At 36.4% G+C, this 12,726-nt stretch overlaps 1 protein-coding gene across 2 annotated transcripts in view; it reads right to left on the bottom strand.

The window, feature by feature from the left end:
- Positions 1-12,726, bottom strand: part of LOC145662628 (eukaryotic translation initiation factor 1A, X-chromosomal-like) — a 35,593-nt gene that overhangs the window by 22,702 nt on the left and 165 nt on the right. Inside the window, exon 1 of one of the 2 annotated variants that reach the window (XR_014127073.1) lies at positions 4,319-12,721. The exons of the other annotated variant lie outside the window; for it this stretch is intronic. The gene's annotated coding sequence lies outside the window, so the exon portion shown is untranslated. Of the gene's footprint in view, positions 1-4,318; positions 12,722-12,726 lie in introns of those variants that run through there. 2 annotated transcript variants of the gene reach the window in all.

Raw genomic sequence — 12,726 nt, 5'->3', positions numbered from 1 at the left:
AACTAGTATACTTTAATGAACTGTGCACGTCATTTGCCTTCGCTCTCGCTCACTCAGGAACTTACATACTCCGATAAGTCATGAAACAAAGTCCTTCCGTAAAAGCAAAACTTAAAAATTTTTACCCCCCCCCCCCCACTCCTTTGGCGTAGTTACTGGTTTCAAGGGTTGATTGCTATCAGAAAAAAAAAAAAAAGGTATGATCCTATAACACAACCAATTGAGATTTTTACATTTTAGTGAGCCAGTTTGTTTCCAAGTTTTAAACAGTGAACATTATGTCTAAGTTCCAGGCCTTGTCTTTAATGATAGTTATCGAAGACAAAAAGGAAGACGACAAAATTCTCTGTACGGGGAAATAATGATGCGATTTAAGTGCGGGGAAACGCTAATTTATGATGAGCTAAAACTTAAAGCTTAAACAATGGATGAATGGCTGCAAGAAAATGATCAAATCAAGAGGAAACGAAAGTAAACCTGCAACGAAGACATTAACCAAACGTTTGGGAATGATTTACTAATGCAAGGTTAAAGGATATGCTCATATCTGGACCAATGCTACAAAATGAAGCTCCTAAAATGTACTACAGTGTAGTTTAATGTAGTATTAGGGTAGTGTAATTGAGTGAAATACAGTATGAAATCTAATGTACAAGTGTAAGAGTGAAATAAGCGAGAATCTACACTATTAAACAGCAGGTATGCCTATTGGTATGTACTTAAAATTAGTATAACGTTATTCAGATTTATAGTAATCTCTGTATGCAATTTTGTATAATGCGGAAACTTGTCCAATTTTCGAAAGTAGGTCGGTCCTTAATCATTCCGTTTTGAACAAGTTTTACTGTGTTTCCAAGAATCGAAGTGAACTATTTCGGAGCAGGACGTTTCGGCGCAAAGCAGTCCACGATGAACTGCTTCGGCGTGCTTGTTCGTTCTTAACTGGTCATTCAGAATTCTTGTCATACAGATTCCATACCCTTATTGGAAATAATGCTGTTCTTTTGCCGCCCGATCGTATCGTTCCTTTACGTTAGATATATTACAAGGGACAAAAATTTGTTTTTTGGGTGTTACAGACTGCTTACAGTAAATTATATTTGGCTTATTCTTCCTATTTCAATGTATAGCTACTGCCTATAAGTGTCTATTTTTATGAAATCTGAATAACTTTTTAACACAATAGAGTATGAACATCCGGCCTAATGGGCAGATCAAATAACAAAAAAGCAAAAAAATGAAATGAAATCTTTGAGTTTTACGTCCCACGATTATGCCGGTTAGGCTAAAGGACACGGTGAGGATGAGTGATGAATGAAATAGTGGAATGAAGAAAGTGGGAGGAAACGGGAGAACCTCGAGATAACCCACGCACACGGTGTTTGTCCACCACAAAGTTCACTTGGCGGGGGCTGGGATCGAACCCGGGACCCCAAGCACCAGAGGTGAACGCTCTACCACTGAGCCACCGCGGCCCCAACAAAAAAGCATTCAACAAATACTTCCTGAATCACCCATAGCATTAAAAATACTACTTTTATTCCAAAAACTGCTCGTATTCGTTTCTTCTGATCTCTTGGTACAAGCTAGTACTTAATAAACATTTCTTATGTTTTGTACCACGCATTTTAATAATTTATTATAGAAAATAAATATATGTACAGAATTGTACAGATTTTAAGATAAATTTAAAAATGTTTGACTAAAAAAAATCAAGTACAAAGTGCAGTATAAATATATAGTCACACCTTGAAAGTAACTAAACATTAACGAAAACCTTGAAAGTAACTAAACATTAACGAAAAACGATATGTCTGTTTATTAAAAGAAAATATTCTTTAAAAACTAAGCCGCATAATATGGCGAAAGGATAGTCAAAAACTTGCTACGGTTTCTTCATATTTCTTTTCAAGTAAGTTGTGCATGATATGAAAACTTCACTGTATTCAGGATGTTATTTTTAGATTTTGCAAAATTATTTCCGAAAGTTTTTCGAAATTTGCAGTGATTAAACATCCAGGCTCTAGTTATGAAATACATTATAACATATTTAGGTAGGTAAACCTATTTCGATAAAAGATTTAGCGACCAAACAGACGCGTCCAAATGTCATGAACCCAACTATTTAACCTACATTAACTTTCAAAATTTTTCGAATTGACAGAAAACCAAACAACGTCACTGTGGAAGAAACTCCATCCCGGTGCTTATTTTACTCTTTTAAATAGTTTACCTATGCACGTACAAACGCACGTAGTAATCCTCATTGATTACTTATTTCGCATTTCGGTCCATGACTGAAATACACCACCATGGTCATATGAGCGAAGAATTGTCTATATAGTGGTGGAGTCGCGACAGTTAACTTTTGAACAACTTCATTACTAGTGCACATAAATGTGCCATTCAAAAGAGTTCTAAGTTCGTTCATGAACGAGGCATTACTACGCGAAAGCACAGCTTGAATCATGTAGCCCTACCCCAGTAATGCATCGTGGGTAACTATTTCCAAAAGGTCCAAATATTTGTAAAATTTATAGGAATAATACGTAATATTAATTTGATGGAGCAGCGCATATTTGGGGAACTTAACCACTATACGCACGCTCTGCAAAGGTGAAGGTATTGTGCTTGCTAACTCATCATAATCAACTACAGAATTGTCAGAGGCAAGTAAAGTACGCGTACACTGCCTGAAGGTTGTATTGTGCACATAGTATAAGTGTTACTAATGGTTTACCACTAACAGACCTTGAATACAGATACCAAAATAAAATGAAGCAAAAATTAGAGCTACGTTGAATTCGAGAAGAAAAGACTAAGATGCTAGGATTAAGAATTTCCGCATCTATGGTCATATTAGTGATGACGTCCCTCGGCGATCACACTGCAAGGGGAATTACGGAGTATGAAGCGGCCTTGGACCACTGTATGAAGTACCATCCCGGCATCTGCCTGGTGTGAATGAGAAACCACTCAGGGCGGCTTGCCTAAAAAAAACAACACTTTTTTGAGTGTCCCCACTGGGAATGGAACCCGGGACCAATCAGACCAACGAAAGAAAGACGGTAATTCCAAATTTCAGTTAGGTTCAAAGACAGGAAATTTGATATAGCCTAGCTCTTACATGAATTATCACTAACTGGAACAGTATTAAGTGAATATGTGTTGTTTTTAGTGATACCCTAGCACAAGTTAGTGCGGTTATCGTACTTTTTTTTTTTTTAAGTTTAACGTCCCGCGATTATGCACCGGGGCTCAAGAAGACGATAATGAGACGGCTAATAATGCTGTAAGAAGTACTGGAAAATGGAAAAATTTCGAGAAAACCCACGCACACGATGTTTATCCACATAAAGCTTACTTCGAGCGGACAATTGTAACTTTTATATCGTAGTTTGGCATATAAATATATTTATGCAACTGATGAGTTAGTACAATTGTAAATGTACATTTTTTGGGACGTTTGCGTGGAATTTTATACACACACACACACACACACACAAAAAAAATCCGCTGAATTTAGTCATAATGATTAAATCTTCCCAAAGTTAATCTATTAATGGACTGCAGTGCCACTATCCTATTTTAGTGTTTAGTGTTTTTTATGCCACATAAAGTTTTAACGACTATTCTAGTTTACATGCATATCCACCGTTGCTGATGCGTCTGCTTCGTACGGATGCAAACCCTCTGTTCCGCTCCCACACTCACTCAATTACATAGGATTTATTCTTTTTAGTGGTAACCTAGAACAAACTGACTTGTGCTCGGGCATTTATTCCGAAGTTGGGCGTCCGCTTTCGATACGTTTTTTTCGAAACGGTTACCTTGCCCCAAGTAGTTCCCTCCGCTCGCCGTATAGTCCCATGTTTATAACCGCTTATATATAACAAATAAACAGATTTTTCGACACTCTTATATATTATCAAGCACACAAACGATCAAATTATCCATATCTTTCCTGTAAATTTTAAAAAATTTGCTGGAAACGGACGCCCAACTTTGGAACTTAACCCATACATCGAATTTTTTCTCAGCTCTCCTAAAGTCAATCTGCACCCATTCCTTTAAGAAACACTTTCTAAGCAATTAGGAACCCATTTCCTCTTATGAGGAGTCACTATTTCCACAATTACTATACTGTATAATGGTGAGATCTTATCTTTGTTTTATATAAAACAATCAAAAATTTGTGGGAAAGTTCACACAGACCCACGCAAAACGCGCGCATACAAGATGACGCAGTACGAACTTTTTAACACAAGACTACGGTAACTAGATAAACTCAGTATCTAATTTCGATGCATTAACATACATATAAATATTCACAGTATCAACATATCTTTCCATTGTGAACAGAAGATCCACTTTATTTTCTTTTAACTGTCTTGTAACCTTCAGTACTGCAATAATGGCTGTTTACATCATACTACTTCGAGCAGTGTTGCCAGGTTCTCGCTGGTAAAAAACCCTCTAACTAGTGTCAAAAATCCCTCATATTGGAAAAATATCCCTACACTTAGTATGGAGATATATTACATACAAACCATCCACGGGGGGGGGGGGTGGAAGCACCGTGTCTGGACCTTCCACACCAATAGTTCGTAACTCATTTTGAATGACATTTTGTGTTTTGTTTGCACCAGGGATGCATTCATGGGGGGTCGAAAGGGTCTAGAACCTTTCCAGTCTCTTGATTTTGGATCGCTCCAAGAAAAATTTTGTGTGCAGCTGGTTGTATGTTACCATATGCAACAACATATTGGCATGCAAAAACTGGAGGATTAAATGTTATCTATTTAATTATACTCCACGGTCCTGCCGTGTAACATAAAAATAATTCAAACAATGAGACAGTAAATCATAAACCATGCTCTGAACAGGACTCAATCCCATAACTAGCTCATATTTTACTCGCTCGTCTTTTCTTTCATATTTCTCAACAATTTCCTTAAAAGAAAAAATATGACTTCAGCGATCAGTTCTGACGACAAAATACATTAATATTGATAGTGAAATTTTCCAGCAATTTCATAACAGACTTTTGTATTTTAGCACAAATAAAAAATGTATAATACACAATGCATTTTTGTCTTTGGTCGCTTCACCTAAAGAATCAAATTCTAAGCGTGCTATAGCATTGCAACTAAAACTATTGGAAGTTATACTAAACTAATAAACAATAGGAATATTGGTTAACACAACGAGCATATTATTTGACGTGTGAAAATTCAAGAGGCCCCAGCCCTCCCACGGACCGCCGGGTCAACGGGTTTCTGAAGTCTGAATTGGTTGATCATTAGCTTATTACAACATGTAACCCCACGTTTGTAATGTCATCATGTCTAGGAGACTTAGACCCTGAAGAATGTTGAAGAAGACTTGCGAGAACGTTGAGTGGTGGCTAAAATTCCGCTCAAGCGGTTTTTCTCAGCAGCAGGTAGATGTGGGATGGTACCTTTATAGCAGGTCAAACGGTTGTTTCTAATTACTTCCCTGCATTGTGTTAAGCATAAGAAATGTAATCTCTCTGGACTTGGGATAGTATATTTAGGATGGAGAGTCTGTCACGCAAATAAGAATAGGCAAATAATTGACAAAAAGGAAAGTGACTTATGCTACAAATTATCTTAGAAAATATTGTAGATACAGCACAAATTCAATCACATATGTACTACGTATTAAAATAGAGATGAAAACGACGTCACTTTAAATTATCCTTACAGAGGAACATGTCATTAATTTGAGCTTCACTACAAACATATTAATAAATATTATTACTTATCAAGACTCCTGATAAGACATCTTCCTCTGCTTTTTTACTTGAAATATAGGAAACGCAGAAGTTGAATAGCTGACCACAAAAGTAGAAAAATAATCAGCTTAATTGTTTAATGGTAATAATGTACTGAGAGAGAAGCTGATAAATGATTGTAATTTTACTTTTATCTCAGAATTGATCTTAATAAATAGTTTGCAATGTGAACTTTTTTGGGAGTGTTAATACTCCTTCCTATCCCTTTATATACCTCCGGCTTGAACAGCATAAATAACGCTGAGATAAAAAGATGAAATGAAAAGAAATCTTTAAGGTTTACGTTCCACGCTTATGCCGCTAGGCTAAAGGAGAGAGTGATGATGAGAAATGAATGAAATGGTGGAATGAAGAAGGTGGGAGCAAACGGAAGAACGCAAACCTACGCAAGCGGTGTTTGTCCACCACAAAATTCACTTGTTGAGAGCTGGGATCGTACCAGGGACCCCATACATCAGAGGTAAACGCTCTATCACTGATCCACCGCGGCCCCAACACCGTCCTAAGATAGAAGAATTATACATTATTTTTTCTCTTTCTTGCCCTTTTCTTTCTATAATTTTTTCGGTTTTATTTGTTCAGAAACTTCATTGCGTCTGTAATTACAAAAAGGACCCTTTTTATAACATAATATATTATTTAAAAATTATATGAGATCAAACAGGTCTACTTACATTTAGTCAAAAATCGGGATGTTGAATGTCTTCCATGTCGTCCTCATCATCCTCTTCCATTGCTAGAAGACTCGCAATCTGTGTATCTTCCGGGTTCTTCTTATACATGTTTTCGTTGAATAATTGGAGCATTTCTTTTGTAACAGGGTAGTCAAAGCACGATTTATTCATATTCTTCATGTCCGATTTGATGCGTACAAGAGCAGCCACGGTGCGCGCATTCAACTTATTTCTCTTCTTAGTCTTAATGTCCGCAACCATAGAGAAAATACGCTCGACTGAAGCATTGGAATGAGGTAATGTCAAACAAATTCTTGCGAGTTTTCCAAGATTTTGAAAGGGACGTTCACCGTTAAAATTTTCACACACTTCAATTTTCTTCCAGAATTCAACAATGGAGAGTTTCAAGTATTCTGCCTTTTCTTCATGAGAAAAATAATGAGGCAGAATGTTCCATTCATTTAAAACTTTGTCCGGATCAACATTATTCTTAAACTGTTGAAGAAGCTGTGACAATTGAATGTTAGACCTTGACACAAATGCATTATCTCCCAACGCATTTGAAGGTTCCAAAAAGACCAAACCACGAATAAGACCCTTCTCTAATGGAACGGACACTCTCTTAACTGTTTCCTCAAAAGCCACCTGATAGAATTGTAAACATCTCAGTCGAAACACCTCAATGTCTTTTGTTATCTCCCGCCCACTACGGTTCTTAAGTTCTTCCAGCGTTTCCTCGGTTTCTGCTCCAACTTTGACTTCAGTCAATGGAAGGAGGTTAGCAGGATGTTTTGGGTTGCATTTGAAAATCAGGTGACCAGCTGTCGATTCTGGCTTAAGAAAACTGCTGGCCAACAATCGTAAAAATCGCTCAATTTCGTTTGCAAGACAACTAATAAGAATTTTGTTGGATTGAAAAAACATGTTCAGGGTATTGAATATTGGCAAAACAAAATTTAGAAATTCAAGATATGCTTTTGTAAATGGATTATTTAAATCCGCAAATATTATTTCTGCTATAGGACTTTTGTCTTCAATTTTTGCCTCTGCAAATAAGCTATACAGCACAGACCATTGGTTCAAAATTCTCGAAACACAATTCCTAAGAGCGAGCCATCGTGTCTTCGAAGGATTTATCATCTTCAATTGAGAAGAACGCATGAATGTCTGAAGTTCTTCCAATATAATTTGACGCTTAGGACTTCGCGAGAAATACGAATATATTAAATGTAGTAACGACTCAACATTTTTTGGAAGAGCTTCTGAAGCTGCACTAGCTACAAGATTTAGTGAATGGCAAATGCAACCCACAACTACAATACTACCAGTTTCCTGAAGCAAACGAGACACAAATGAATTGTGTTCCCCCATCATTACATTGGCATTGTCACTACAGTATCCTACAATATTGTCCAATGATAATCCTGCTTTATTTAGTGAATGCTTGAAAACAGCAAACAAATTTTCCGCTGTGGCGTCTTTTACTCTTACATAGTCTAATAAATATGTATCAATACCGCTACTATCTTCATTAACACTTCTGGTAAGGATACATGAGTTTTTTTGGTTTCCTATATCCGTACTTTCGTCCACCATAATCGAAAAAAAATTTCCTTGCAACTTGCTCTCGTACTTTTTTTGTACCGCTTTATTAATGACATTCGTCACAAGACTGCTCACTTTTGTTCTTTTTAGGTTAGTGTCACGAACTATAGATGAGTCTGGAAATGCACTTTGATGAAGTTTCACAATATGCTCCATCGAATGAAAACTTCTGTCATGTTCAATGATATCAAATACCATTTTAAGTTCGGCAATTTTCACTTCGTCTTTTGTTCCCGCTGATTTTTTAGAAAAAAATGAACTAACACTAGGAACATTTTTCACTTTTAGTGCATTCTTTTTATGAGTTGGAGTTTCACTGTGTCTCTCCAACTCACTTTTCCCGGCCACCAACTCTTTATTGCAACACGAACACTTGGCTTTATATTTATCACTTGTTTTGCACAACCAACCTTTAAATTTTGGATCTTGTAACCATTCCTCAACAAACATTTTTCTTCTCCATGACTTTTCTTCCTTGGTGAGTTCATTCCGTATCGCACGTATTTTCTTTGGTGTCGAAGGACATTCGTCGCTCGATTTGGACATTTTTGTTTATATATTACCCGCACGAAAAAATATATTCACAACTGACCGGCCGGCAACACACCCACGACACGATGTGATGGTACTTGACTCATCTAACAAACTAAGCTAAGATTAACAATTGTCACTGTCGCCGTTGCCCCCACATTGCCTCCCGTTATTCTAACCGTAAGATCAAAACTGGAAACGGAAAAGGAGCATAATTCCGTTGAAACGAACTTCAATAGATTCACTGTTTTCAACTACACACTGCCCCCACAATTTCAAAAGGTCCTAAGAAGAAAGTTTTCCATCCCTACTTCCACCCCACCCCCGTTTATAGGTCCATGCATCCTCTTTCAGTATGAGAGTGTCTACGTGATTGCTAGCAAGCTTTCGGAACAAGTGTCCCATTGTTTTCACCCCTACAGTAAGAGGTCGGAAAAGCTAAACCCAAAATATTCCAAGTGGGTCACTAAAAAGAGGGAAAAACTCTCCAGAAGACTGCAATTTTATTATACTATTTACTTCATTGGCTTCCAACTTTACAGTATTATTTTGTTATGGGGAGTATATTCAGAACGTCGAACTTTATCGATTAAATACTTTGAAAAAATAAATAGTAGCACAGTAATCGAGCTTGGCATAGTATCGGATGCTGCTATGAAAACTGTATATTGTTTGTTTGCTTCAGTAACTTCTAACTTCTCCACAGGTTAAGTGAAAAAAAAATGTTAACTTTCGATCCTGGAGTCGATTCCCGCTGGTAGCATCGTACACAACACGTTAGCCTTCAGGACCAAGACGCATACAAACTCATGACGCAAGAGTTTAAATCTCAATCAAACAAAAGAAAGAATATATATCTGATATGGATAATTTTAAAAGTGGATATTCACTTGACCAGTTAAAACACAAATACAGACCGTAGAGAGAATTAAGTTTCTTACAAAAAAAAATAAAGAATATTCGATTTTTCCAGAGCTTCTTCGTGCTAATGCCTGTACATTATTATTATTATTATTATTATTATTATTATTATTATTATTATTATTATTATTATTATTATTATTATTATTATTATTATTATTATATGACCTGTCTTTCGGCAGGTCCTGGGACTTATGTTTTTTTTTTTTTTTTTTTTTTTTTTTTAAATTTTAGATTTAGACCTGGAAATGTTTCTTCCGCGTTTTTCAATCTTCAGCTTCCTCTTTCAACTCCCAATATTTTCTTTTTTCCAAATTATTAATCACTTGTGTTCTTCCTATTCCTCGCTTTCCTTCCACCTTTCCTTCTATGGTGGTATGAAGACGACAATTTCTTCGCAAGGTATGTCCAATCCAATTGGCCTTCCTACGAAGGATGCTCCATGCTGACATTTAGAGAGTTTTTCTTGCTGCTCATAAATGGTAGTAACAAGTAAATGCTCCCGCATATTTAAGATACCTATGTATTGCCTCTACATTTTGATGACTTCAATTTATTATGCACTCCTTTCAAAAGTTTACTTTTATTTATAAATAGGGTGATCCAAATACCAAGGGACACAAATTTTCGTGTACCAAGGGACATTACTTTGCATATGATGATAGCTATTTGATGTAGCATTAATAAAGTTACGAATATGTGTTTTTTAAACGAATATGCCTAGTTTCACACTCATTGAATGCTACTTCAGCAAATAATGTGATAAAGAAAACTGCAATATTATTTGTTTTACATAACATTATATTTCTTGTACTTACCTAGGTACAAAGTTATTGACAATGCAAAAATTCCCATTCTATTGAGAATGAGGAAACAAGCTATGGTTTCTGTATGGTTGTCCCTAGGTAAAATAATTTAAGTCTCTTGGTACATGCTTTTCCCTCGTACCAAGAGACGACATGACTCTCTCGGGCTCTTGTTATTGCTGCGATATCCATGTAACTTTTACAGTATGAAACTCAAATATGAGGTTATCAGGTACATATTTTTATTTACGTTTCAAAAGCAAAATATAAAAAAATGTTCTTAGAGTTCACGACTTCCGCTACTTGGAAATTATTTATCGTTTCCTCGGTTGCAGAATAGCGTCGTGTCTGTCTTGCAATATTGTACTCCTACCAACTTTCGACACCCTACATAAAAATTTCTGGGTGCGCGTCTAGTTACAGTTTATACTTTAAGAATTTAACCACAAACCTCAGTTCATTATTATTATTATTATTATTATTATTATTATTATTATTATTATTATTATTATTATTATTATTATTATTATTATTATTATTATTATTAAGGAAAAGCAACAAACGATATTGAATAGTGACTTTTGAATGGGTATTATATGCATGTATGTAGAAGGCAACAATCGCTTGAGTTTAGCAGTTCAAGAATTCGGCTTCTTTCTTTCTTTTCTGTTGTTTTTTAGTCTACCTTAATAATTTGCTCTGAGAATCTTAACTATTCACACATTACTATGCTATAAATAAAATAATAACAAGACTGGTTTATCATACATATATAAACAAGAAAAAAGTTACTACGTGAATAATATGAATTACTTGAAACAATACAAAGTAATTTACATTAATGAAGCTATCAAATAAAAAAAAACACATATAGCGCAAGTTGAGAGGTCGCTATACTGCCTACTATTACATTGGTCCAGGGATTTTATCAGTGGCGTAACTAAAGGCTTGGGGGCCTCCCCGCAGACAGCGTGGAGTGGGACCCCTTCATTACGTCCCACTTCACGATTTAGGGCCCCCTTATGGCTTGAGGCTCCCCGCAATGCGGGGGCCTTATTTACGACCCTGGATTTTATTATATCCGGGCACCAGACAATATTTTTTTTTTTTTTTCAAAAAAAAATCGATGGGCGGACGAGTATAGTCACTATTAAATATGTCGAATGTAAGCATCACTAAAATTGCTATGCGAAAATTGAGGTAAATTAATAACATTATTTTCGACCAGTAGAAAAATGCTGGAGAAGGCCAGCTTGGCTTCTGGGGGGGGGGGGGCTGGCCCTCCTCTAGTTCCGCCTATGGTTGTTACTATCAACATTTTGTATCGTCTGACGAAGCCATGAACTCTGTTCTTAAGATGGAAAATACGTAAATAAAAAAAAAAAAATTCTAGCTTTACATCCCATGATTATGCCCTTTAGATTAAAGGAAACGAATGAATGAAGAAAGTGAATGATTATGAAAAGTTTTTGGGATGAGGGTGTGGGAAGGCCCCAAGTAAACCCATGAACACGGTGTTGTCCGCCACAAATTCACATGGCCTGAGATCGAACCAAGGTCCTTTCGCACGAGAGGTGAGCGCTCTAACACAGAGCCATCTTATTCCCTCCCTCAGAAATCAATAATGAGTTATATGATATATAAGGTATTGATAAACATCGAGGAGATGTTTACATCACTTACGCAAAACTAAAAATGGATATGATATTGATAATAAACATGCAAGCAAATGAAAATATTTTTAAGAGTTAAAAAGAAAATTAATCGTTCTGAGGGTAATTGGCAGGCCTACTTGTCCCGCCAAAACAGCTGAATACATACATTATTTCCTTTTTCCTTTGCCTTGGCGCTATATACATCCATTTATTTATATTTCTGTGCGAATCATTCTAACGGAAATGGTGGAAGGGGAGATAGGTGAGGTTTTCCTCAATGAAGGGTGGGAACGGTCGAGCCGAAGGCAAGGTCAATGGTTTTTGGGGATGCTGGTTTATTACACATACCCACAGCCCGCTTCTTTTATAGCGAGGAGGACAAGTGATTCCAGGGGGCGGTGTACATGTCTCACAAACGACCACGGAAAGGAAATGGTGAAAACTGATATTTGCTGAGAACTAAAAGCAAAAATTTAAAAAAAAAAAAAAAAAATCGATTTCGAGTCCTTGAAGTAAAATATAGGCATCAAGCATAGGATAGCCAGAAAATCCCTACATTTCAGACGCTTTACCAGAAACTTCCCACAATCCCTCACAACGTCAAAAATCCCTACACCGTGGGATTAATCCCTCAACATGGCAACACTGACTTCGAGCATATCGATTTTTCCACTTTTATGCAATAGCATTTACACGAGAAAAGTTACGTTTTTGCA

The sequence above is a fragment of the Thermobia domestica genome, chromosome 1, assembly GCF_964235325.1.
Source record: "Thermobia domestica chromosome 1, izTheDome1.hap1.1, whole genome shotgun sequence".
NCBI classification, from domain to species: Eukaryota; Metazoa; Arthropoda; class Insecta; order Zygentoma; family Lepismatidae; genus Thermobia; species Thermobia domestica.
This window is presented reverse-complemented; position numbering and strand designations above follow the sequence as displayed.